The following is a 26,260-nucleotide window of genomic DNA, read 5'->3' as shown; positions in this document are numbered from 1 at the left end:
ATATTTTTCTTGGCCCCAAACTCACCATTCAGCAGGACTGTTCCTGACCTCGCCCTCTGGTCTCCACTCAATGGACTGAGTCACGCAGTGTTTCCCATCATTAGGCGCAGATGAGGCCACATCCAACCAGACACAGCGCTGAGTGGAGGCACTGGCATCAGTAGTTCATTCGCGCACTTCTGCTCTCATGAGTCACATTTAAGAGCGGCGAAGATCGCTATCAGGTCTTTGAAGGGAATGATTTATGCTTCTGGAGTGTCGAAAGCATCTCACTGACAGCGAACACCATGGAAGTAGCCCGGTGCCCAGCCGCACTTCGAGCCGGCCTCCCCCTCTCACAGCCCGGCCCTTCGGAGCAGCCAGCAGGCTGACCACTGGCCAGAGGCTGGGAAAGGACCAGCCGCCCGAGTGGGCGGGGACCGCGGTGCGCATGCTCTAAGGGACACAGCCGGTGGAAACTTGCTCCCACTGGCCACACGCAGAACAATGTTAGAGTAACATTATAACCCACGGAATAAAATAAAACCCATGAGTCATAAGGATATAAATCAATAAAGAGAGGAAAAGGGAGAAACTCTTCTGTACCAGATACTGTCACCTTATAAAGAAAAAATGAGACGGAATTAAAAAACCACTCTTTGCCAGTCTTTGGGGAAATACCTGATCCAGGTGAGAATCATAGATGGATGTTAACTAGTGGAGCAAGTTATTTAGAGCATCTGAAAGTATCTCCTTCCACCACACACACACACACAAATTACTTATTAATTACAAGGGACAAGACGATCCCACCACAGAGAACCCCGCAGACCTCAGCTCAGCCAGAAAGTCAAGTTGAATAGACACCTCTTGCCTCCGAACACAAGCTCCGTAGAAGAAAACGCGTCTGTGCTATTCTTGCCAAACCGGCAAACACGGAGGAACCTGACGGGGGGGCACCCACTGGGTGGACGTGCCACTTTCCCGCGTGGGGCAAGGAGGAACGAGGCCACTCTGAACATTCACACACACCCAGCTGCGAGTTCTCCCGTCCCCCGGGCTCACGTCTACGAGGGGGCCTGCTGAGGAGCCTCGGCGTTCCCCAGGCGACGGGTGCAGGGGGACAGGCCAATGCCCAGCGGCATGACACGGAGGCCAGCAGGCTGCGCCCCTTCCTGAGGTCTCAGGGACCTCCTCCCCACACTCTCATTGTCCCCGCTCCCCTGAGACCACTGCACAAGGCCGAACGCCCGGTGTGCCTCCTGGGTTGGTGTCCTCGTCACGCCATCAAGTGAGAAGGAAATGAGAGCGCGGTTCTGATAAAATGATGGCACATGAACGCAGACATTACCTTCCCCTGACTATTCACGGGCTAGAGGAGGTCTGAAATAAAACAGCTTGTTGTACGCGGACAGAGTGTGGACCTGCTGTTTTCACTGGAAAATGATGCCCATTCATTACCAGACCAATGTTACAGACTCCTACTTCTCCTCCTAGGAAACGAGTGTGGCCGTTGACTCGTCACAGGGATGGAGTATTGGAAAAAGCACAACACAGGGAACCAAAGAAGCCTTTAACCTGTTCAACAGAAGCTTTACTGATGTGGGGTAACGCACATGGAAGTTTTTTCCAAGACACCGAAATGAAGGAAAGCTCCTGACACCCCTTGGACTAAACCTTATGGGGGCTGCTGCTACCCTGCAGGTGTCTTCTCTGAAACGCGGACTCCTTCCTGCTGGGCAACCCTGAGAAAGGAGGGCTTTGCGCAGGAGGCAGAGGCCCCACTCCGGCATCACATGTCTCCAAAGCAACACCAAGAGGTGATCCCGGGCTAACAGTTTGAGTTCAGTCCTTGCTGACGCCTGCTGCTGCGATTCCCTTACTGCTTATCGAACGTTTACCTGTTAAGAGTCTTAGATGCAAAGGCTCTGTGTCTGCAGCAGGTGAAACAGGACCCCCAGGTTAATCGAGGGAGCAGAGACCTGGCACTGTGGGAGCACATGTCAGCCAGCTAATGGGCCCCCAAACCTGCGGCCCCCCGAAAACCGGTCTGGACCACAATTGGTGCTGGAGGCATTTACTTAACACAGACTTCCTGCTACCGAATATATTGCCTCTGCCCTATTTCTTAATTCTGAGAGTAAAGTTATATATTTTTTAACTTAAAACTGCAAAAACCAGCAGGACATGTTATTAAAACCAAAAAAAAAGATGCCAAAACATGAAAATCTCTAAAAATACTCGATAGGGAATTTGTTTGTTTTTGCAAACTCAAAAGCCTGTACTGTACTTGTACAGTAAGACAATAATACATGGCCCTAAGTCCTCAGAATCCCACTCTTCCCTTTCTGCTAAACCCACTGTGAAACTGCCCGGGAGACAGCAAGGCGCCCGCAGACACAAACTCATGCGTCTCCTGGACACTAAACAAAGGAGCCCTCACGCGTTTGTCCGCCGCTCGGCTTCTCGGCCGTTCTGCTGAGCCTGAGGACCAGCCTCCTCCTGGAATGGGGGGTCTGGGGGGCACAGCGGGGTGGGGGGAGGGAGACACAGGAGCAGGTCCAGGTAAGTGAGAAATGCATTCGAAGTACACTCCTTCATTTAAAGGGTGAGACTTTTTTTTTCTCCTCTTCATTTTACAAAACATCCTTCCAAAAGCCAGCTTCACAGGTAACCGGTGCTCCAGGGAGACTCTGTCGGGCCCCAGGCTCCCAGAAGCAGCCCTGGGCGAGCAGCAACGGGCTGTTCGGACCCCACACCCAGCCGCAGCGCTCCCGAATCAGTGCTGACGCGAAGGGCCACCCGTCTCGGCGGCTTTCCACTGGGGGACTCCAGGGACTTCTAGAACGTGCGGTACCTGCCTGCTTAGTCAGGGGCACTGCCTTCTTCTTCCTTTGATTTCAGATGAAAAATGGCAGCGGCCAGCACAGCAATAGCCGTCTGGCGTGGATAAATCAAAATTATACCTATTCTTCTTGTCAGATCGGCAAGAAGGTACATTGTTTTGGTGTGTCGAAGAATTTTAGAAATTAGTTTATGCATGTCATGAAACAAAAAAGGTTGAAAATCGCTGCTCTATTTCAACCCCCTTTGATTTTATAAAACAATTCCCATCACAAACATCAACAGACTTTAGAAAGTATTGGCGGTGGGAATACATGGTTATGTTCTGTAAGAACTCATGAAAAAAACCTTCGTATTAAATAGTTTATTTTATTCTAAAGGCACTGGTAATTCAAACATGTCAATGCTAGTCTAAAAAAGAGAAGTAGCAGGAAGGCCTTTTCACCACAAATTCGTGTTTCTTTGTTGTTTTTTCAATCATCCCACCCCTGACCCCAGAGTCCTTGAGGACAAGGGGCGCTGGGGCTGGTGCAGTGGCCGCCGGGGGAGACCGGCAGGGCCCCACTGCCATCCGCTCCCGGCCCAGAAATAACACGTTCCCCAGGAATGCGTCACCTCAAGGGACAGACGGCGGCCAGGTGCTCGCTTCTCACGGACAGGCGTCCCCGAGGGGGATCCAGGCAGCCCCGCCAGGCGGTGGCCCCTTCCAGGTCCTGACAACACCTCCGGGGGCTCGGACACGGCCGTGGTGACGGATGAGTGGACCGTTCAGTCCTCAGCCAGGGCAACAAATGGGGACTCAGGAGCTGCCGAGGCCCCGTCTGGGCTATTTCTGGCTTGGAAGCAGATGTGGCTGAAGTACCTCTGACTTTTAGGTACAGCCAGGAGTCAGCAGATGGTCGCCCCAGGATGAATGGCTGCCGTAACCTGTCCTCACATGTGAAATGGTAGCCTGCTGCTAAATTCGGCGGCAGTGTTCTCGGTCAGGCGGGGGAGCCCCACGGTGAGTCTGCCGAACAGAGGGCCCCCTGTTCCCATGGCTCTGCCCCAGAGCTGGCGCCTCCGACCAACCCTAACAGATGCGACCTCTGAACCAAAGCTGGCACAGGCCCCTCCAGTGTTTCTGGCTTGATGCCCCGCCCCCACTGCTCTCTGGGCACCCACAGGCCCCAGTGCGGGAACCCCGAGTGTCACCAGAGTCACCACCACCCCCCACCCCAGCACACTCTCAATAGGGTGGAGCTCCCAAAAAAAGAAAGGGGAGGAGAAAGCAATTCAACAAGTGAAGTGAGGACAACGAGAGGAGAGATGCAGGTCTGAGCGCCGGCCAGCACCTACAACAGGGGGCATGCGCCACGTCAGAGGCAGAGACTGGCGGCTTCACTGTCCGGGGCCAACGGCAGACGTTCTGAGCTCCACGGCCACGCGGCCCGTCACAGCCCTGCGCGCCTCTGCAGCGGCTCGGCAGCCGCGCACGGAACATGAAGGGCAGAGGCTGCGTCCCAGTGAAGCTTCTTTTCACAAACAGGTGGCGCCACCTGTGGCCCCCAGGCTGGCGTCTGCCTGCCCTTGACCTGAGCGTCCGTCACGTCCTGCCCCGGGGAGGACCTGGGACCTGAGAAGTAGTTTCTGGGCCCAGGTGAGCTGGAACCCTCTCTTGCCCATTTCCACTATGTAGTCCTGGTTTTCCCGACTGAACTCATAAAGTCAACCCATGAGACAAAAGGGAGCCCAGAGCTGTTTACACTAAAGTAAAACCGAAAGAGTTTTGTGGCTGCTCTAGCCGCCTGACAAACTTGGACGTGACCTGCGGAGTAAGTGCTGCTGGAAGCCAGTCTGCGCACCTGTGACTCCCCACTCACCTGCACACACCAACGCCTCTCTCCCCAAAGCGTCCATCGGTAAACACAGTGATCTACAATAAAGCACACCCCACGCGTGCCATGCCGCGAGAAACACCCCTAAAGCCCTACAGATCTCAACCGCTCCACGTGAGCAAGTGGGAGGGCGCTCACTGAGTCTAGTGTTACGATAAGAATCCCCCGGGCCTCCCCCCCTCCCCCAGGGAAAGCGGGCTCTGCGCTGGGCGGAAGGGCCGGGAGACATCGCCGGCCGAGGCAGACCAGCGCCCACTTGACCACGTGGCAGGCGACGTGCCCACCGGAAGAAACTGCGTCTTAATTCCCGCTTTCCACAAAACAGCGTAACTGTTCATCCCGCCAAAGCGTCAGTGCCCTCTGAAGGCGTGAAAGAAAACCGAAGGCAGGAACGCCGCCCCTCGGACGTGAGGGTGGGCTGGGAAGGTGGGGGCTGGAGTTCAGAGGCGTCTCCGACAGCTGGCTGTGTTTGCAGGAGCTGATGGAGAACGGGCACCATTCCCAGGCGAGAACCCTAAGACAGGCTGAATTACCGGTCTGCAGGGGGGGGGGGGCTCTGACAGCTAGTTTTAGGGGGGCCGCGGGCCAGGAGGATCACTTGGTGTTTTTCATACATGGTCAGGGGAAAGAGGCTTAATGCTAAAGTAGTATTTCCATCGGAGCACCTTCATCTGTTTCATTTGTTTCAGGTATAATATGAGCAGTTTGTGGAGAGAATATGACCAGGAGCGTAGGGAGAAGCCATTCATACAGCTTGCAATGGTTGATTCTGCGTGTCCATGTGGCCGGTCCTCAGGGCGCCCAGATATCTGCCCAAACGGGGTTTCTGAGGGTGCTTCTGGATGAGATCAGCACTGGGACTGGCAGCCCGGTTGGGAGGACGCCCCCGGCCCTTGTAAGTGGGCATCAGCCCGCCTGCTGAGCCCTGGGCCAAACAAGGAGGCGCAGGGGGAAGGAGGCACTGTGTCCTGGGCTGACTGCTTGGGCTGGAACATCGTCTTCTGCGGCCTTGGACGTGGACCGACCTCCACCTTTGCCACGCTTGGTTCTCGGGCCTCCAGACAAGGACCGGGACGTAACCAGTCTGTTCTCCCGGTTCTTGGGATTCAGGCTGGGACCACGGCACCGGCTTTGCTGGCTCTCCGGCTGGCAGGCAGGTCTGGGGACTCCCCTGCCCCCATAATCATGAGAGCCGGTCCCTTAAAAGGAGCCTCTGCGTGTGTGTGAGGCCAGACAGAGCTGGTCGCCCGGTCCAGGCGACCACGCAGAGACACGCACGCCCGCATGTCTGCACATGCAGCCCTCTGGCCCCGCTTCTCCACGCAGCCCCGACTGAGTCGGTGCCGTCTTCTGAAAGCGACGTCTGTTTAGGGCACACGTGTCCCCAGTCAGGGAAACACAATAAGAACCCCCTTCTCTCTTCTTTTTTTAATCATCGAAATCTCAACTTTAACTTTTTAACCACTTAGAATATAAATTCTTCCTTCATTCTGACAGCTTCTTATAATCAGTTGCATGCTATCGCACTGAGGTGTTACATTTTATAAGTTTTTAAAGTCTGTCCTCTGAGCTTAGTAACCATTCTGAGTATAACACTAAAAATAATGCAGCCCATGAGATTGAATTAAATAATTGTAACCGGTTGGTCCCAAAAGGATAAACATTTTGAAACATAAAATGTGCCTTCATCATAAAAGTCCTTAACGTTAATCTGAATGTTTAAAGAGACCTGTAGGTGGGTCATATTTATTCCCAGGCTACAAATCTGTATGCAAATTGTCCCCTGGAAAGAATTTTCAACCAAAAGTTATAAAAACCAAAAGAAAGATTAACCGTGGAAAGTGTGACCTGACATGAGCTGGATGGCTGTGTCCTGCTCGGAGTCAGAACGGGTCCCTAGTTCTTTGAACCTGAAAGATGCAAATATCTCCTTTTTCTCTCAGTTAAGCCCTACGTACACCCAAATTATGAGATGTTGGTTCATAGAGTGAGGGATTCCTTACATCATAACCAAAAATAAAATTCTCAAATATCTATTCTAAATGACATTCTTTTTCACTTTTTTCCTATATGGCACTAAAACCCATAAAATCTTAATTCGGGATTATATTCAAAACATATAATGAGCCACATATGAACTGAGTAATGTCTTAACACGAAGGAAATTGTTAACTCGGGATGTTGAAGGCAGCCCCAGGAGAGCATGGCTTCACTGAACTGTCCCTGGTACACAGACGTTCTGTGCGTCACGCCCCTCCACTCACCCGTGCATTGCGGTTCAGGACGACGACAAGGAAGCACCAGCGTCAGCAGACGCGGGTCCAGGACCCGGCTGCGGCCCTTTCACGTGCAGCCTGCCGGCACTGCGCACCCACTCTGGACGCCCCTGGTCTCTGTCTGCGGCATGGGGGTGCCCCGTGCCCGTCCCACTCCAGAGCGGTCAGGACGGCTCAGTGGCACCGTACGGAGGAGCCGGACTCACCCAGAGAGCAGAGCCCAGGTGCAGCGGACTGGCCACCCTGCTGCAGAGATGGCACTTCGGAAACGCCCGTTCTCAGACGTGCTGGGTGCCTTGCATTTACCATGAAACGTCAGGACAGCCAGTGTGCCATGGGTCCCGCATGTCCCTGTGTGACCTTACCAAGGGCACCCAACTCATCCTCCGACCCTGGTGCTTCCTACAGCTCACGGTCAAGGTGCGCACAGAAGGACTTTGGTACGAGTGTCGGGTTTGTCACTGGGTTTGTCACTGGCTGTGCCTCCTGACTCACTCGACTTCCTGTCACCTTTGTAGTTACCTCGAAAGGTGTGAGATGCCAGGGGAGGGAGCGAAGAGCAGGTGGTGGCGGCGGACCCCGACAGGGAGCCCCCGTGTCCGGGCAGCACCGCTGCACCGGCCGAGCAGCAGCAGCAGCAGCAGCAGGAGCACCAGCTTCAGAGCGCAGCTCTGCACCCACAGGTGCCACGAGAGAAGAGATGGGCCTGAACTATGCCCTTGAAAGCCTGCTCTCTAGTCAGAATGGCTGACGTACGTGGGTAGTGACAAGGGCGCGGCGTCCGGCAGGTGCAGAGTACACGGTGACGACGCAGCACAGGAGAACTGGAAGAGGGTGCACAGGACCCTTCCATGAGGAAGAAGGAGGGGGGCCCCCTAGACCTGCAGGTTCAGTCTGCACTCAGGCACCTCACGCACGGTCAGGTCTCAGTTTCCCGATGACCAGGGGCGGGGACCTTTCAGTAGGTCAGAGCAGCGTGTCTCAAACCTCCATCGCTTTTATGCTGGACCCTCCAATTTAAGAAACGAGGGCCTGAGGTCCTGAGGTCCTGAGTCAGAGCGAGACCCCCGGATCCCCCACAAGCTCCCACGAGGCGCACGTGGAACCAGCTGCGTTCCTCTCTCCCTCCCAGAGCAAGCGGTGGGGAGGGAGCCCGCGTCCCACGTGGTCTCGCCGATCTGAACAATACACAAGAGGAGGAGGCGGCCATTGACAAGGCCTCCTTACACAGCGCATCTGCCTGAGAACCCGCTCATCTGGGCTGACAGGCACAACTCCCAGGCACGAAGTTCAAATACAGGATCACTAAGCAACAGGCCTCTCTTCTGAGAGGAGAGAAACAAGGAGAGTGTGGACAGCAACGTCTGGGTGATGACGGCCCCTGGAGGGGGAGTGGACCGGGACCAGCAGTGTGCCCAGTGCCTCCGCAAGCCTGCCTGTGTTTGGGAGCCAGGACAGCGAGCACACGAGGCAGCACTGGTCTGCAACACTCTGCAAGTTCAGGTGCGTGCCACGCAGATGGACACCTGTCTGCACCACCTGGCGCTCACCGCCAAGAGTCTAACTCCCCTCCCTAACCACGAGGCCGACACCCTCCCCAGACTGTGTCTGATACACTTTCCTCACACTTGTCACTCGGAGGTGTCTCATCACCAGACCGCCCAGAACCACCAGGGACACCGTCATTTCCTCAGTGAGGATGAGGTGGTTCGTCAGTCTTGCTGCTGCGGCTGCCGCCACACTGGTCGCATGGTGGGGAGTGTGTTTGAAAGTTGGGGGAGCAGCTTCAAACACAAACCGAATTTCGTTTAGGAAATCCTGAAGTCGCCCACACACCATAAACCTCCTAGAGTCTTGAACGATCTAGAAAAAAATAAAATAGCTCTACAAATATAGAAATAGAACGACTACTTAAAATGCAAGAAAATATTCAGAATTTCCCAGCAAGGGCCGAATAACACTTTTGTCTCAGTCAGACAGGTTGACAGGAAGCAGGCCGCACCTATCACTTGAAGAAATAAAGTTCAGAACTTTAAGGAGCTTTTTCACACACTCTTTCAAAAAATGGCACTTAGTCATAAAGCCATAAACTTATTGAAGAACCCTCATGCCTATGAGAAATGTGATGCATGTATTTATAACGGATTTGCCACACGTAAAAACTGCCCAGTGAATAAAGTCAAAACCTGGCTCGACCCTGGATCCAGTGCATGGTGAGGAATCAGTGAATACTGAGCAGTAAGTTAAACGTTTTTGGAGAACTAAGGTCTGGCATGTGTGTACCTCACTATAAAACCACTTTAAAGAAAGTGGCTGGTAACCAGGCACCGCACTGTGGACACTCTGGCACCGCTGGTCCGCACGGTGCCCGGGCCGCCCCCGGAGCCCCCGCGCCCCGGACCTCTGCGCGATGCCCCGCAGGAGAACGGAATGGAGGAGGAGGAGACTGTCTGTGTTTCCTCCACCCCATCCTCGAGCTGGAGGTCTCAGCGACATCAGACCATTTTGTACGCTTCCTGGGGTCGCAGACACTCTGTACTTGTCTTGCTGTCTGGGTCCCCGGTGCTCACCACACGATGGGCGCACAGTAGGCACAGGAACGCGTGCTGAGCAAATGGGAAAATAAAGCCCTCCCAATCCTGCTTTGTCTCTGTGAGCCTAAAACCAGTGGTTAAAAAGCAACTCCAAGTGCCCCTGCAGAGTAAAAAACGCAGCAGGTGCCTGAACCTCGGCTCCGCCAGGCGACCACACAGGTGTCCAGGGTCATCGCTGTCAACGCCGTTCACCATGAGTCAGAACCGTGTCGGAGCATGAGGTCTGGGAGGCTGATGAGAGGGCAGTCAGTTCGCAGCCACTAGGTCGGTCGTGCTCAAGTGCCTTCCGCCACGTCACTCTTCCATGTCAGGACTTCTTGTCCTCCACTGTCTTCAGGACAAAGTCCACACCCTTGGCCTGCGATCGCAGGCCCCTATTCGTTCCACGGAGATGCGATGAATTCCTCCTTGGAGGTAGGCAGGGACTGAGGACACAGATGGACTGCAGTGCACCCTCCCTTCCACTGAAGAGCTCATTGCCTAGTGAAGAAATCTGCAGAAAAACCTGCCTCGAAGCAGCCCCAGAAAATCAGCAGCGTCTCGGATTTCAGGCCAGCCAGTGCGTCCCGAAAGGCCGCTTCTCAGCTGGGGGGCTATGGGGTCGGTTTTTCATCCTACAGGCGCCACTTTGGCAGCTACAAACAGGATGAGTCGGAGCCTCGTGTTCTGCCATTTTTACCAAACGGGCCCATTTTTGAGCTTTAGAAATCCTAGTTTCACCTGCCACAGTGACCCGCCTCCAACGCCGAGCATGCGGTAACAGGGACACTCCGGAGGCAGGGAAGGCCCTCCTCACACGGCCGGGGACACTGTCCGTGTGAACAGCAAGACTTGGATTTTCTGGCTCCTCTGACGTGGTATCAAGTGCAGCCTGTTTCCATGTGATCACACACACACACACACACACACACAAGCGCATGTACCAAGGCCTGTGCAACGGCAGCCTCTTCCCGGGAGTGGGAAGACTGCAGGAATCTGCACACAAACGAAATGTCCTCCACCCTGCAAAGCCACAGCTTGAGGCCTTGGCTTCAGGGGCGGAGATGCGTCCGGGAGGCCGGGGGAAAGGTGGATGTGGCTGAGCTTGAGGCCTGACCTCGTCCGGCAGAGCCCGGACCCAGCCTCTGGCCCGGGGCCGGATTCCCTGCAGGGACGCTCCGGCCATTGCGGGAGTCCATCTAGGAACCTCGTTCCACCAGCACAGGCTTCGGGCCAGGATAACCCTTCGCCCCGTTTTATTCAGAAATAACTGATGCACCCCACCGTGCAAGTCCGAGGCGCGCAGCGTGGCAGTGTGCTCTGCACTTGTGCTAAAGTGGTCACCACAACGGGCTCTACCAGCCCTCTGCTCCGCTGGGTCCAGTGAAGAGGAGAGGAGGAGAGAAAGGGGGTGAGAACCGGGAGGGTCTGCTCCTAGCGACCCTGCAGCGCCTCCTGAGTGAATAGCACCGCCACCCGGCGTCCCGGAGAACTCCTCCGTCACGGTCCCCTTCACTCCCTCACAGCCACGTAGGTCACCGGCTGTCAATTCTACCTCCTTATCCCAGACCCTCTGGGTTCTCGCCGCTGTTGTAACCCACCAGCTGCTCTTCAGGACTCCAGAGATGCCCTTCCGACTCTGTACACTCACCAGACCACCTACCGGAGATGAAAATCTAATCATAGCACGATTTAATGAGCGACCCTTTCCTGAACAAAACATACTCTTCTTAGTCTGGCTCCTAGCCTGCCCCCACGTCTCCTGTATAAACCGTGTGCTCGGGCCTTTGTGAACCATTCACACGTCCTCCGAAGGCCCGGCTGCGTCATGCCGCCTGCCTCTCACTCCGGCTGTGCCCAAGAGTCTGCCTGGGCCTCCCCACGCCGGGTCACTCGTTCCGCTGTCAAACTGGGAGAATCAGGGCGACCAACCTGGGACCATCCACAGCAAAGGTGGACGCATATAAAGAGCTGAGATAAACAGCAGGGGCCGTCTTCCGAACCTGATTACAGAAACATCCCACTGAATTCCTCGTACTAAATAATTCATAGTGGGTTCTATCGTAGCAAAGCTGATAGGGCCCTATGGAATACAGGCTGGTACTTGGAAATGCTTTCGTTAGTATGAATTATTTATTGTAAGGTCATTTGTTTAACAGCCTCTGGTCTGTAACAACTACTTATGAACCAAAAAAAAAAAAATCATCAGAAAAAGACACTTCTCATTTAAATAAAATCAGGAAAAAAATCTAACAGGCCTGGCTGAATTGACATACGACTTAACACTTCATCGGGATAGAAATCGGTCCTTTCATCCGCTGTATGCACCTGCCCTACCACGGACCCTCCGCGCTGACCACTGCTGAACTTCCCAGCCAGTCTCTGTTCACACACACCGCACAGTAACCTGCCAGCAGCAGGAAAGGACCTGCCGCCCGTCCGTCACCCCCTGGTTGCTGCTGCAGACTGGACGAGGAGCTGCGGCCCAGTGCACCCGGGGGAGGCAGCGCCGGCCGTGCCCACTGCCGCCCCGGCCAGTGAGCCTTCTCTGACCCGCAGGCCGGGCCTCCTCATGGCCTTTGGGTCTGAGCTGGTCGTTCAACGGTCTGTTTAGCGGGTAATTCGGTGAGGAGGAGACAAGTGGTGGCTAACACAGCAACTCTAGCAGTCACCTTAATTCTGCTGAAATCGCTGCCTTCTCCCTCCTTCGCTCCCCCTCCCCCTCAAACAAAGGAAGCGCAGTAATAACCAGATCCCTGAGCCTGCTTGGTCTCTTGTTCACTGTGCGCAGATTTCCAATGCAAACTGAAATGATGAGAAAATTAAGAATGGAGGGAGAAAAGCCACTGCCTGACTCCTAGTCACCCATCACTGCCCCAGCTTTTCATAAAAGTAGTTTTCACGCTGGCAGGTGTAGCTCAGTGGATGGAGCGTCTTGCCGCAAACCGAAAGGTCGCCAGCTCGATTCCTGGTCAGGGCACAGGCCTGGGCTGCGGGTCGGGGCCCCGGCTGGGAGAGCTCAACCGCACATGGGCGTTTCTCTTCCTCTCTCCCCCCCACCATAAATAAATAAAATCTTTTTTGTAAAAAAGAGTTTTCAATGTCCTTGCTTATCGGGTAGATCATAGACACGTTTTCCGTGTTGAAATTTGCCTCCTGACAAACTAAGTTTGACGGCTGCTGCATCCCTGAGGCCGCAGAGCCGGCCCAGCGTGTGCCTGTGGGATACACGGCCACCGCCGAGCAACCGTCCACCGAACCCGCGTCGTTCGCCCCGGGCGGCTGCGGCCCGCCGGGCACAGGCCGACCACACACCCTGCCCTCTGCACACGCAGACACGCGTGCACTGGAACAGTGGCCTCGCTTGGGCACGCTTAGCCTGTGAGGCTACACTGTCATGGAGGCACTACCCAGACAACAGGATTATTACTGGACATTAACAGTAGGAGTAGCACACCTGACGTCATGCTGAGGAAGCCACCCAGGGTTCTACCTGAGAGACTCGTAAAGACTCCCAGAAAACACTGGAAATCTGGTTGACAGCGACCGTAGTCTTACAGACACGAAAACAGAGTCATGTAACTGCAATCTACTGTGACGTTGTTTCCAGAAGCGTCTAAATCTGCAAAAGTCCGTTTCTCTAACGAAAAAGTCTGAGGAAGCTGGCATTGAGCAAGAGGCTCACAAGGCACGGATTTGCAGTTGCGACAATGGCATGATTTCGGTTTTCACAGGACCGCAGCTTCCACCGTCTCTCTGCGAGCGAAGCCAGGCAGCGGCCGCAGCGAGGACAGCCAGCCCTTCCTGGAGCCAGGACGCCGGGAGCCTGGACACACTCCCCTGGGACAGACTCGCCGGCCACCTCCCGGCAGCGTCGTGCCCTCCACCGAGGCACCAGAGCACTGGTCCAGGGAGACCAGGCTCATCTGCGGAGCTGAGGCTCCAGACGACCGACCACCCACCTCAGGGACGATGTCACTGCGCATCCCGCACTGACCAGGAGAGCCGCCCCGCCTCACTGAGGAACCATTGCTTAGCCTCCACCGGTTCTGCTGAACGTCCACTCGACGAGAATGCAGGCAGTGACCCTACACTCTCCACTTAACCAGCAGCCTCTGAGTTCCCAGCTGATCTGGACAGCCGCCCTCTGTTCTCCAACATCAGGCACTGTAACAGCTTTATGGATAACTGAGCCAAGACCCGTATTCCCATTCGTCTCAAGAGTGTGCCAACGCCCACCTTGCCTAACCCACCCGCGGGAGTCTGTGCCATTTTGCGGTCTTGGCACCAAGGACACGCGCAGGCCAGCTGTGAGCATGCTTGGGACAAAGACAGGAGAAGGTCTCCAACGCCCGCCCTGGCTGCTGGCAAAAGACAACAGTCACAACTGCCTGCTCCTTGGAAAGCAGTCCCCGTGGAAGGACAGCCTTCCCACTCACACTCGGTGGAAGCCACCCACACCCCAGCTCTGGGGAGGCGGCCAAGCCCATGGCCCAAAGAGAGCGGCCTGAGACCCCACAGGGATGAGAGCTGCCCATTTCCTTCTTTCACCCCATTTCAGTGAGAGCCAGCACGTCTCCAAGGAGGGGGGGACGGGGCAGGGAGGAGAGGTGTGGGCACTGGAGACCCTTCTGAACCCGGGTTTCGGTCCCTCGCCCCCTTCTCTGCCCTGCCCCTTCCGTCAGCATGTTGGGGCACACCTGTGTGTCCGTCCCTGCTGCTGGAACACAAAGAGGATTTGGCCCTGATTCACAGGGAGAGGAAGAAAGAGGCTTTGACAACTCGGGGATGCCAGGACTGCGGCCAGTGGCAGCAAGGGGACTGTCAGTACCGAGCGGGCAGGCAGGGCGCCTGAGCGGCTGCGGGTCAGGCAAAGCCTTGCAGGGAAGACTCGGAGGGGGCTGCGGGCCCGGGTGGGGGCAGAGGCGGCAGAGGGGGCAGACCTCCCGAGGAAAGCCTGGGACACGGTGCCGCCCATCAGGGAGGAAGACCACGCGGGAGCCCATGCGAGGGCAGGGCCCACCTGGGGACATCTCTGAAAGGGCGGAAGAGTTTTGGTGGGAAAGAGCCTCCGAGGAGCAGGCATGTGGGCGTGTCCTTTGCAAAGATGCACAGGTAGGTAAGCGAACACATGTGCACACACACACGGAACTCCATCCCAGATCTTAAAGGGGGGCTGGGGGGGGAAGAAGACACCACCGAGGCCTCTCCATAAAAAATGACACGGCCCTTTCTCTGGGTAATTTCAAGCCATACGACAGAATAGCTGCAGTCCGGGTTTTCAAGTCTAAACTTCATCCCTCCCTACAGCGCAGAAGCAGAATTTATCTCGGTCCATTTTAGCGAAGCTACCGGAGCCCCTCTTTACCGCAGTACTGCCCTCGGCTCTGTTCTGGTGCTGGGTCCTGACCTGCCGTCCACCAAGAACCAGATGAGGGGCTGTCACGGGACTACAGCGCATGTCGCTACAGCAACCAAAATAGAGAAAACATGAAGGTGGGCGTGCACCCCGCGGGCACCCACGGAACCGGCGGGGGTCCGTCCTTGGCGCAGCCCCCGGGCCCGGGCGATGCCAGCTCTGGCCCCGCCCCAGGGGGACGTCCCTCGAGCTTCTTCGCCAGTCCACCAGCCGACGCTGTATCTCGGGTCTGCTTGGCACACGCCCTCTGTAAGCAATTTGTCTTTAAAGGTCATTGTTGACATTGTAACTGGTCTTCCAGGCTTCCGGCAGTCGGAGCTGTGAAGAGAAGCTGAATAAGGCCCATCTGTTTGGAAGCGAAAGGCCAGGACGCCGCGTCCGCCTCCAACAGGCACAAACCGGGCGGCGATCTTCCCTCAACTCACCGCAAAGTACTTTTTAGTAAGAAGGGAATAATCTGGGGGAACGGAAGGGGGGGGATTGGGAAAACTGTAATGGCATGATCAATAAAAATACTTTCAAAAGCGGGAATAATTTCAGTGTTAAGCTAGTCATTCCCCATGAAACTCAGGGTGCCGCTTTCTCATGAGGGGAGTGACTCTGGTAGCAATGGCGGAGAGGTGACCGCCCCTCGGTGGGGAGCCGCAGCCCTGGACTGGGAGGGGCCGGCCTCTGAGGAGGGAGACAGCAGCTAAGTCAGCTCAAACCCGTCTTCTCTGACAGCCCACCCCCCTCATCCCCCCATCGGAATTCCAAGAACTCAGGTCAGGCCTTGAACTAATCGCCACACTCATCTCTACACGAACTCCACCCTCCTCCCCATCTTCCTCGGCCCTGGTCCCCATGTCACCGTTCTCGGACATCTTTCAGAACCTGCAATTCGGACGCCACACCCAGACTCTGCCACTAGGTCTCTGGGTGTCCCACCAGTGACCACCGACGGATCAGACCTTTGTCGCTGTCACACACGAGCTCTCCCTCACCCCACGTCCTTCCTCAGGCCCTGCAGGGACGTGCGCCTGGCACTCCTCCCAGACTTCCCTGAAACCAATTGCTCAATCGTCCTGGACACGCTCTCACTGCTGAGAGCTGCCCGGCCTTCTGCCCCACATCATGACCGGGAGGCGGGCTCCGCCAGCCCCGGAATAGCCAGTTCTGACAAGAAGGGCCTCAGAGGAAACACAAGACGTGCAGGACATGATTCACACCTTCCAGAAGCTCGTATTCCAGGACGGCGGCCGATCCGAGCACAGCTCCGGGCAGGCTCAGCCGTCCTCGAGGCCCACGGAAGCCAAAGAGAAACCTCTTTAGACTTGCTGTGCATGTGTGAGCAGAACCTTGAAGAAAGGAGGTGATTTTAACACATTGAGGTTGAGCAGTTGAGGTGCAGAACACAGGCCTTACAAGTGGTGGAAAGAGCACAAAGATAAACCAGGGAAACCGGAAAGGTCACAACATTTATCAAAAACCATGGCAACTGGTCCGACTGAAACACAGGGGAGCACAAAGAACGGAATCTGGAAAGACAGGTCGGGGTCAGGGCAAACCCACAGCCCGAGAAGCAGCTGAGCCAGGCGCGTCGGAGCAGTGGGGGGTCACTCGTGCGGCCCCACACTCTGCAGGCGCTCGGAGCTGAGCTGCTCTGGAAGCAGAGGGTTGGACCTCTGTTTAGACTGCTTACCCGCCTTCTGCTACCTACCAGCAACCCCCCAGCTCCTTTCTTCAACCTACCACAGGTGGGACCCAGCGGGAGGGTGGGGACAACGAGGGCCAAACGAGACGGAGAAGCCAGGCAGCAGCGGTCTCCTTGCAGCTGCGGGGAGTGCCCTGGGGTCAGTGCCCGGCGCCCCTGTATTCAGGCTCAGTCCAGAGCCAGCCGACCTGGGCCTGCAGCTGACTTGAGTCTCAAAGATGGAGCAGTTGCCCGAGTCACCCTCACAGCAGCATATGCAAACACCCCACCAAGTCCACGTGAAAGAAAATGGGCCTACGTGTCTTGCTGCGGAAATACTGCCCTTCATGGGCGACAACCCAATACTTGACCGAACAAGGCCTTGTCAGGGACTGCTCCCACCAGACAAGGGCCCCGTGTTTCCTAACGCCATGCTGGTCGCCCACCCTCCCAGCCAAGGCTGCCTATCAGCCCCTCAGCAATGCCCTCCCCTCAACCAGACACGCCTGCCCCTCTGAGCTGAGTTCCATGGGGGTCACTCATCATGACGTTCCTGAACACCGTCCAAACCACCAGGCACAAGAGACAGAAACGTTGGGTGCCACTGGCCCGGGAGCCAGGGGGGCTGCTGGATCACCTCGGGGAGGGGGGCTGCCAGCCACCCAGGGTGCAGGAAGCAGTGGGCCTCCCTCCGTGGCTAAGAGAGCCCACACTATGAGTGGGGCTGCGGGGCATTCAGTTGGGAGGCAACTGAACCAACACTCAGCTGCGCTCTTGTCTTTCACACGCTCGCAGTGGGCTTTACTTATGAACCATTTACGCTTCTCCATCAAACTTATTTTAACTGGCCCGTAATAGTGTCCTCGAGGACACACAGCCAGCACTTGGCACTGGTGACAAGCAGTGGAGGAGGCTGACCCACAGGCCTACACTACTGGAGACGCTGCAGTAGCAGGAATGGACACCATAAATGAATCCGGAATGCTTTAAATGCAATGCATGTATTTTTACAGACCACGTGGCATTTCTCAGGTGGCTCACTGCGCTACTCACTGCAGGTGCGGCTCCCGCCACAGACCGGCGAGCGGCTCTCCCAGTCTGCAGGCGGAAACCGCCCGAGCCACGCTTTGAAAATATAGCCCATCTTGACAGAGGCAAACAGCTCACCCCTATGTCCTTGAACAGCTGAACAAATTTTGCAAAAGTTACTTTCCATGTACAAGCAATTTCAAGGACTCACGGAATAAACTGTTTAGGACTGATTTCATTAACTGCTGATCATTCTGCTTTATAAGTTCAAATTTTCATCGAAACAGGGAACACGGATAATAAATGAGAACCAACTTTTAATTTCAAGAGAAGAGAGGCATGGCTACCGAGGTGCAGAGAACAGAGCCTCCCTGAATCCAGGAGGACAAATGGGAGGAGAAGCTGCCCAGTGGGCTTGCCAGTCAGGCTCCTGTGCAGGACACCAGGGGGCACGTGAGTCATAGTCAATGGACCAAAACGAAAAACCAGGCAAAGGCTGGCCCCTACCTACCGAGGCATCCGACGTCCCGAAGTGTGAGTTCTGGAAAACTGCCCGGACGAGCCCATGGCCACCCACGGCCGTCCCGGCCTTTCCTACCCTCCACCGCCTCTACTGAGGGGTCCTTCCCAGGATCGGCCCCCACCACGGTCACTCCTGCTCCTGCTCCAGTCCTATTTTGCAGCGAGGGTGTGGCAGCACACCGCCGTGACTCATTTTAGAGGCAACGGAAATGCGTCAGCACGGGGCTACCGCGCACTGGGGGGCCTGGTGCCTCGCGTGGCAGCCCTCACGTGGGCGGCTGGGGTGCAGCGCCCACGTGTGATCGGCTGGTGTGCCGGGAGCGCGCGTCGCAAACAGAGCGAGGTTCTGCTGATTCAGGAGAAGTGGACGACGAGAACACAATGCCTCTACTGAGAATATGAATTCCTGTCCACAAAGTCCATCCATCAGTACGCATTCTCCGTGTATAATAAACATTTTTCAATGTGCCTGTATTTGGTTCATGCCTAGAAATCCACTGTTCAGAATGGGGACCCTCTATCTGCCTCCAATAAATGACCTGCCATCTGGTTCTGGGCGTCTTCAGGACCGTATGCAAACGTACCGCATGTCTTTAAAACAGGGCCCAGCAGTTGGACGTGACAGGTGATGGAAGCCCTGACCGGTGTGACTCGGCTGGGCCTCATCCCGCAAAGTGAAAGGTCACGGGTTAGATTCCTGGTCAGATCACACGCCCAGGCTGCGGGTTCGGTCCCGGTGGTCCAGGCACGTACAAGAGACAACTGGTGGAAGTTTCCCTCCCACACTGATGTCTCTCCCTCTCTCTCAAAAGTAAAGGGAAGGGCAATGGAAGATTTGCAATGGTTTACATTTCAGAAGTATAATCATTTTTAATAAGTATATCTGTTTATTTCTCCTAATCATAATATAATAAATATAATAGGGTTACAACCCTAACAAAAATAAGAGCAATTTTCCAGGTAAATATGAGGCTATGGAGGAAATATTTTAACAATAAACAGAATTACAAGCACACTAGAAAGGATATTTTTAATCTTGTCATTTTGTAATCAGTATTTAAGGGTCCTTTTGTAACTCCCATTGTTTGTCGTCTAAACTATAACACCCCCAAAATCTTTGCGTGTGGTTTTTCTTCCACCTGAGGAACTAGGATGACTGCCTCTCCCTGTCATTTCACCCCCCAAAATCATCAAAACACTAACTCAGACGTGGGAACCATTAACTTATGACCGTGGAAACCGCAGAGCAGGGAGGAAGCAGAAGTAGGGAAGGAGCGTGGAGCTGGGTGGGAGCCCCTGCAGACAACGCCAGGCCCCAGCCGAGGGGCCGCGGGGCAGGTCATCACGAGAAAGGTCCCCAAGGCCTAAGAATAGAGACACAGGTGACATGAAACTGACACTACGGAGCTTCCTGGCACACTCTCACACAGATGCTCCCATCTTGTCCTCAACTCGATCTCACCTGAGCTGAGAAAACTGGTCTGAACAAAGTGAGGAGGAGACAAACACGGGACCCTCAGAAAGGGCGCGGCTGGGGCCACGGGGCCAGAACAAGGCCAGAGGATGGGCGCGAGCCCCAGCTCAAGGCCCTCCCCACGAAGAGCGGCCCTTCACAGTGTTCCTTTTCTACTTCAGTGGGGAAAGGGTCTTTTATGAAAGGCTAAGTCGCTTTTTTTAGAGAAGAGAAAATCAGCCCACCTCCTTGCTCGGGCCAGACATCCCCTCTGAAAGGAACGTGGTCAGGGCAGAAGGCTGACAGTGACGGCCACAAGGACGCGCACCAGCACGTGCTTATTTCAGGTGCTCTCAGTCAACCACGGGAAAAGAGGGGCCTCTGACCCCGGACTCCACACCAGTGTGGTGGGACGGGAGCTGGGGGAGGAGCACCTGCACTCCCCGTTGGAAGGACAGGAGTGGGCTTGACTCCCCAGCGGCACCGAACGACAGGAAACCCTCACAAGGTGGAGGAGTCTAGAAGAGGTCCATACACTGCCGAAATCTCTGAGCTAGAACACAGAGTTTGGGGACGAGTAACTGCACACTCTTCTGAGCTGATCAGAGAAGGTGGTGAGACTGTCACGGGGCCCACGGGACGGAACAGGCCATATGGCACTGCTATGGCAAATCTGTCAGTCCCAGTGTCTGCGACCTCGAGTCGTCTTTAGATCTGTGGTGCCGGGGTCCAGATCAGCGCTGGCCCTCCAGCCGCAGGGCAGAAGGAGAGTTTCACCGGAACGCAGCCACTCCAGTCTGTCTGCCTACTGCCCGTGGCCACAAGGCAGCAGCTATGGCAGAGGCCACACGGCTCACAGGCTGGAATTATTTGTCACCTGACGCTTTTGAGAGAAGTGTGGAAATCCCCACCCCACACAAAAGCAACCCGAAGTGAAAAACTTGCCCTCCACGACTTACTTATACTGATTATCAACAGAAGCCCAAGGTCAAGAATTGCAGAAAGATCTATTTCCATTAAGTAACAGAAAACACACACCTTTCTAAATTTTATACACCGATTAAGTTCTGTTCACTTATACGCTATTCTGATTATCTCTGTATATAACTATTACGAAATATCTTATTATATAAGCTCATTATTAAAAATGTGGATAGTGTGACAGCTGTTCTTCTGACAAAGGTCACAAAACAACCCTGCTCAAAATTGAGGAACGCGCCATGACCGCCTGTCCTCCTCTCCCACTGCTACTAAAAACCATGAAAAAAACCTCGAAGTATTCTCTTTAGAATTAAAAAATACTTGAAGACACATAACACATAAGAATAATCCAACTATTAATCACCAAAAAAGGAGTCAGCAATTTAGAAGTTTCATAACTCTGAGTAGACGGTCCTACATGTATGTGTAGGTTTAAAAACTCTCAACTTATCTGCACATAAAATATATTTGATTCCAATTATATAATGTTGTTTACCCATGCCCTATAAACATAAGGGAGAAGGAATTAAACTGAAACATTTAGAAGTATGAAGAAATGTTCATTGAAACTCTTGTTATATAGTGATAGAAATGTGGAGGAATTGCTGATAAAGTAATTCAGAGCAAACAGTAATCATACATGTCATTGTGAGACACCCTCAAGCATCAGAGTAAGCTGGCTATCATGTTTTATATACAGTGCATTAAAATACCTACCACGTTAAACTTGAGCAAGTACTGGAAGAGACAAATATTTTCATTTCAATGACACCAGGAATGTGGACAGGGTGCTTCTCTGTGCAGCCACAGTGATGTCACACATTTTTAAAATACCAAAACCTATTTTTTTTTTAAATCAAAGGAAACAAAACCTGAAAGGAATGTTGGAACTTATTATCTAATTAAGCAACTTTTTTTCGAAAACTGCATTAAATCATCACTCTTCAGATGTACTGAATGGCAATGGCTACATTACTAATACCCTACAGAAATATTTTGAAACATCAGATCTGGTTCCTAGGAAAACGGTGTTTAGTTCTAGATACATTGTAAACATCTCTAATGCTATCTCAAACCACATATTTAAGTGGGGGGAAAAACAGTAAATACACGATAATTAACAATAGTGAACTGTTCGACATAAACCAGAGCCCCAAACTGTCCACTGAGGGAAGGGAAGCAGGAGCACCAGCCGCACTGGACTCGGGTCCCTGCGCCTGCCACGCTGACCTGCGCAGGCTGAGGACTCGGCCTGCGCTCCCCACGGCGTCTGAGTGCGAGCGCTGGGGCTCGCCCACGGGGGACCGCGTGAGCGGGACAGAGGACACGGATCACAGAACCGGTCTGAGATAGGGTTAGTTTAACCGTGGGAAGATGCCCAGGTCACTGTGGAGTCTGACCCTGAGGGGAAAACCAGGTCGGTCCCTGGGGCCACGTGTAGTTGGCTGGGCAGCCTGGCTTCCCATGCACCCAGCCAACCTGTGGGTCGGAACGTGCTGCAGGGGCGAGAGGACGCCAGAGGCTCCTCGCCCTCGTGTGCACACCAAACGCTGCAGGCCTTCGAGCTCCGTGGCACAGCGCCCCACGGCACAGCGCCCCAATGGCACATCGCCCCACCGCCCACAGACTTCCCTCCCGGGAACTCTCGCACTTTGGCGCAGCCCTGGCCGGAAGTACCGCCCCCCAGCGGGAACCCTCCGTCCTCGTCACTCATTGGCTGCGGAGGCCGTCAGTGCTTCGGGAGCGAAATCTCTGGCCTGCACCTGGCTGGCTGCCGGGGCCTCCCCAGTCCACAAGAAAGCAATCAGCCCCCCCAGCCCCACCCTCCAGCACACACACAACAGGGTCCTTCCCCTTTTATATAGCAGGCCCGTCTCCCACCATCCCCATAGTTTCTGCACTCGGACTCCTCCTGGAGGCAAAGTTTTTAAGCTCCGCCTCCTCTTCCCGAGCCCAGCCAGCTCCCTGGCCAGGGCCAGAGGATGCTGCGGTTTTAGAAGTGAACCAGTGAGGCCCGGATCTCCCCGAGGCCAGCGGAAGGTTCGTTCCTTCCCTGGCAAATGAAAGAACTTAAGTTTTACGTTAACTATCTTCCGTGCACTGGCATGCCTTCACCACTGCTGTGGCCACGCGTACCGAGCGTCCACTCATCAGGAGTTGCCACAATGCATCACAGGGCTACTGGCCTCTCGCTATGATTCCCCGCTGCCAGGTTTATCGGGTCGTCCTCAACACACCACACACTGAGTTAAAGTACTGGGCCACTCTTCGACCCACCCGCGGCAGCTGGCGCTCCTGCAGGGATTGATGGATGCACGTTCTGTACTACCTGACGACACCCCTCAGTCACTGCGCGGAGTGCACACGCTTCTTGAAACTCAGAATTCCTCCAAGGAGGAATTGGAAACAGCGGTTGTAATTACGAGTACGCAATGCTCTACAAAAAAAGGGGCATCTGATTTTTTTCCCCCAACTGCACCCTGCGGATCACTAGTCTCAAAGGAGCGGGAAAATCATTTCATTTTGTAACATATCTCTGACTTTCAGTTCCGTCACCACCATTGCTCAAGGGGGGGAGGGGGCACATCTTACTGTAAAGTAGTATATGGTTAGTATTTGTCCCTTACAAGGACGATGGCAATGTGAGGACACGATTGATTTGTTGGATACCTCGTGTCCCAATGCCTACAGAGTACAGAAAAGGGGCAACCTCGCTGCAGCATACGCAGGGTTGCATTCTCTTCCCGGGACTGTCCTGGGCAACATGATCCTCCCACCTTTCTCTTCTTTCCTTCGGGCTCCCCTTCGTCTCTCTGGCTTTGGCCTCTATTTTCAATTTCCTTCCCACTGCCACCATCGCCACCCATGATGGCTAGGGCCTTGCCATCCCTGTCTCTGGCATTCCTCACCCTAATGGAGTCCCACGAAACTCACTGTCCAACAGGCCGGTCATCCCGCGCTTCTCAAGCCACTGGGGAATCCCACCAGCTGCCCTCTGCCACTGAACTTCACTCTGCCAAGTCTGGCTGCGGCGGAATCCTGACAGCTAGGCCTAACCAATCAGCGACGGAAAAATAACTGAGGCCGCCAATCAGCACCCGCCGGGCGGCGGGAGGCGGGACTCCACCCAAGTTCCTCGGGTCCTGAAACTGAAGACCTGTTGCCGCCGCCGCCGCTGCCGCCGCCACCACCGCCGCCGCGGGCGCGCAGTTTCTTAGTTACCGCGGCCGGAACCGGTGCCAGGCGCAAAGCCTCCGCCAGTGCCAGCCCACGAGCGGGACCAAGCCCCCGGCTCGAGCGTGGCGCGCCCCGCCCGGCCTCCCAGCTGCGGTCACGGAGGACGCCAGCGCGGCCTGGACTCACCGGCCCCATCCGCCCCGCGCCCGCGACCCCACAACGACTCACCAGGAAGCGGGGAGTTGTCAGTTCTGCTGCCCGCGAGGGGCCTGGGGCTGGCGGGCAGGCGGCCCAGCGAGGCAGCGCCGCGGAAAGGCCCGCAGGGCCGAGAGCTATGGCTGCGGGGCCTGAGCCCAACGCCACCTCGCGCCACGCTGCCCCTGCAGACGCTGCAGGTGCGTCCACCCACCCTCTCACGGCCCCGCAGGTCCCGGGCGCGAGCCTAGCAGCAGCCCATCCTCCCGCAACTGCTGCTCCTCCTCGGGTGGACGCTGCTGTCAGAAGTGTAAACATCCCGGCATCCCCGAGGAGAGGGCGGGGCATCCTCGGTCACGCCCACCGCGCCACCAGCCACGCCCCCTCCCTCCCCCCCCCTCCCTCCCCCCCCCTCCCCCAGCCCCAGGGCAGACTCTGGGGTGGTCCCCGCCGGCCTTCTCCAAAGTGCCCCGCAGAGCAGAGAGAGCCCCGCAACCTTACCCTGGAGCAAGGCAGACCTCCTCCCACACATCGCTGCTGCTGTCGTCCGGCCTGGCGGTGCGGGGGAGCATCGTTATTCCCCACCCCGCCCCGGCCTTTGGGCCAACCTGCTTCCCACTAGGGGCGGGGGTCTCTCCCTGCTTTTGGACAAGCTGGTTTTTGTTCACCTATATTTAAATGTCCCCTCTTGCAAGCAGTGAACCCAGTGGGTGACGGCCCCTTTCTTCTGGGTCACAGTGCTGGGATCCCATCCTCTCTTACTATGGGGTTTCAACCGCCTGTAAGCTGAGCTGAGCGAGCCTGCGTTAAAGTCCCAACCTGGTAGCCAGTGGCTCTGGGAATGTGTCAGAGAGGTGAGCGGCCCAGCTTGTACCTGCGCTCTTAGGGGGGAGGCTCTGCATAATATACACTATAATATACACACACATTCATATCCCAAAACCCCAGCACAGGAGCCGCCCAAGGCGATGCTTTGCCTCCAGCCCCTTCCAGGCTTCCGTCACTGGACAGGCACTAGTGCGGAAACAGGAGGCAGAGTGCAGTCAACCACACCTCGATTTCTAATCCCAGCTCAGTGGCTGTTGACTCTGACCTGGTGGCAAGTGGTTTCACCTCTCTCAAGTATCAGTCCCTTCATCTGAGAGAGGAGACCACAGCAGTAATAAACACCTGTCTCTAAGCCAGTGGCGAGGATTACCTGAGATGATAATGCAAAGTATTTAATAAGCCCACGGGCCCCGCAGGTAAGAAGTACTCATTACACAGTGTGTATAAGGCCCACGTTTTCGTCCAAATTCTTTAGGGAACCATGAGGGTGTGCATTATACGTGGGTATAATGATTACGTCCCATGGGTACAATATCGGGTATAATAATCCCGGGCATAATGTGCTGAGAGGCGTGGGTGCTCGTCAGACACCGCAAAATACAGTCGTCGTCACTGCCCCCAGGTCTGGTGACCAGTTTGCCTTCCCGACCAAAGGGGTTCAAGCTGAGCACGAGGAGGTTATAGCTCAGATACTTCAAGTGTTAAGGCTATGGAATTAAGATTTGGAAAGTTTCTTTTTGGAAGGAAAATAACTTGAGATCTCAAGAGAAGGTGTTGAGTCCAATCACTCTAGAAGTATTTACCAAGGTGCTGGATGTGGTTCTGAGCAATCACGAGACACAAAGGCCCCCCTTCTCCTGGGGTTCCCACTACAGTAGAAAAGGCAATAATAATAATCCTATAAGTAGGTACTATGTCAGGTGGTGATGCGCACAAACACGGAGATGTCTTCCACAGGAGACGTGGGGAGGCGGGGTGCTGTCTGGGACAGGCTCACCTGAGGCTGGGGCAGAGACCTAAAGGAAGGGAGGCAGTGAGCCACCTGTCTGCCCAGAAGTGGAGCATTCACGGCAAACCCACGGACCCTCCTGGAAGCGGATGTGGTTTGTTTGAGGAATGACCAAGAGGACAGAGGTCAGAGCAGCTGAAATCCGAGGAACAATGGGTGAGCAGGTGATGTCAGAAGAGGGGGTGGGGTACAGCAAGGGGACAAATGGAGGGCCCTTTAACTTTGAAGAGGTATTCTGAAAGAAATGGCAAATCGTAGCAGGAGTGACCGAGCAGGACTCGGGTTGGGGAGAGCACAGCTGTACTGTGGGGAAGAGCTTAGGATAGAGAAAGCTAGCACGGTGGGCTATTCTGATGGGCAGGTGGAAGACACTGATGACCTAGACCACTGTGCCGACAGCAGAGTGGACAAGAATGGCTCCAGATG

At 55.1% G+C, this 26,260-nt stretch overlaps 1 protein-coding gene across 4 annotated transcripts in view; it reads right to left on the bottom strand.

The window, feature by feature from the left end:
• Nucleotides 1–26,260, bottom strand: part of NEK7 (NIMA related kinase 7) — a 117,354-nt gene that overhangs the window by 53,040 nt on the left and 38,054 nt on the right. Inside the window, exon 1 of one of the 4 annotated variants that reach the window (XM_037150882.2) lies at nucleotides 24,031–24,324. The exons of 1 other annotated variant lie outside the window; for it this stretch is intronic. The gene's annotated coding sequence lies outside the window, so the exon portion shown is untranslated. 2 more of the 4 variants (XM_037150883.2, XM_053659547.1) reach the window with 2 other exon arrangements.

This window comes from Artibeus jamaicensis, unplaced genomic scaffold (assembly GCF_021234435.1).
Source record: "Artibeus jamaicensis isolate MK-2021 breed Jamaican fruit bat unplaced genomic scaffold, CSHL_Jam_final scaffold_754, whole genome shotgun sequence".
Taxonomy (NCBI): domain Eukaryota; kingdom Metazoa; phylum Chordata; class Mammalia; order Chiroptera; family Phyllostomidae; genus Artibeus; species Artibeus jamaicensis.
Note: the sequence above shows the minus strand (reverse complement) of the source record. Positions and strands in the feature narration are given on the sequence as shown.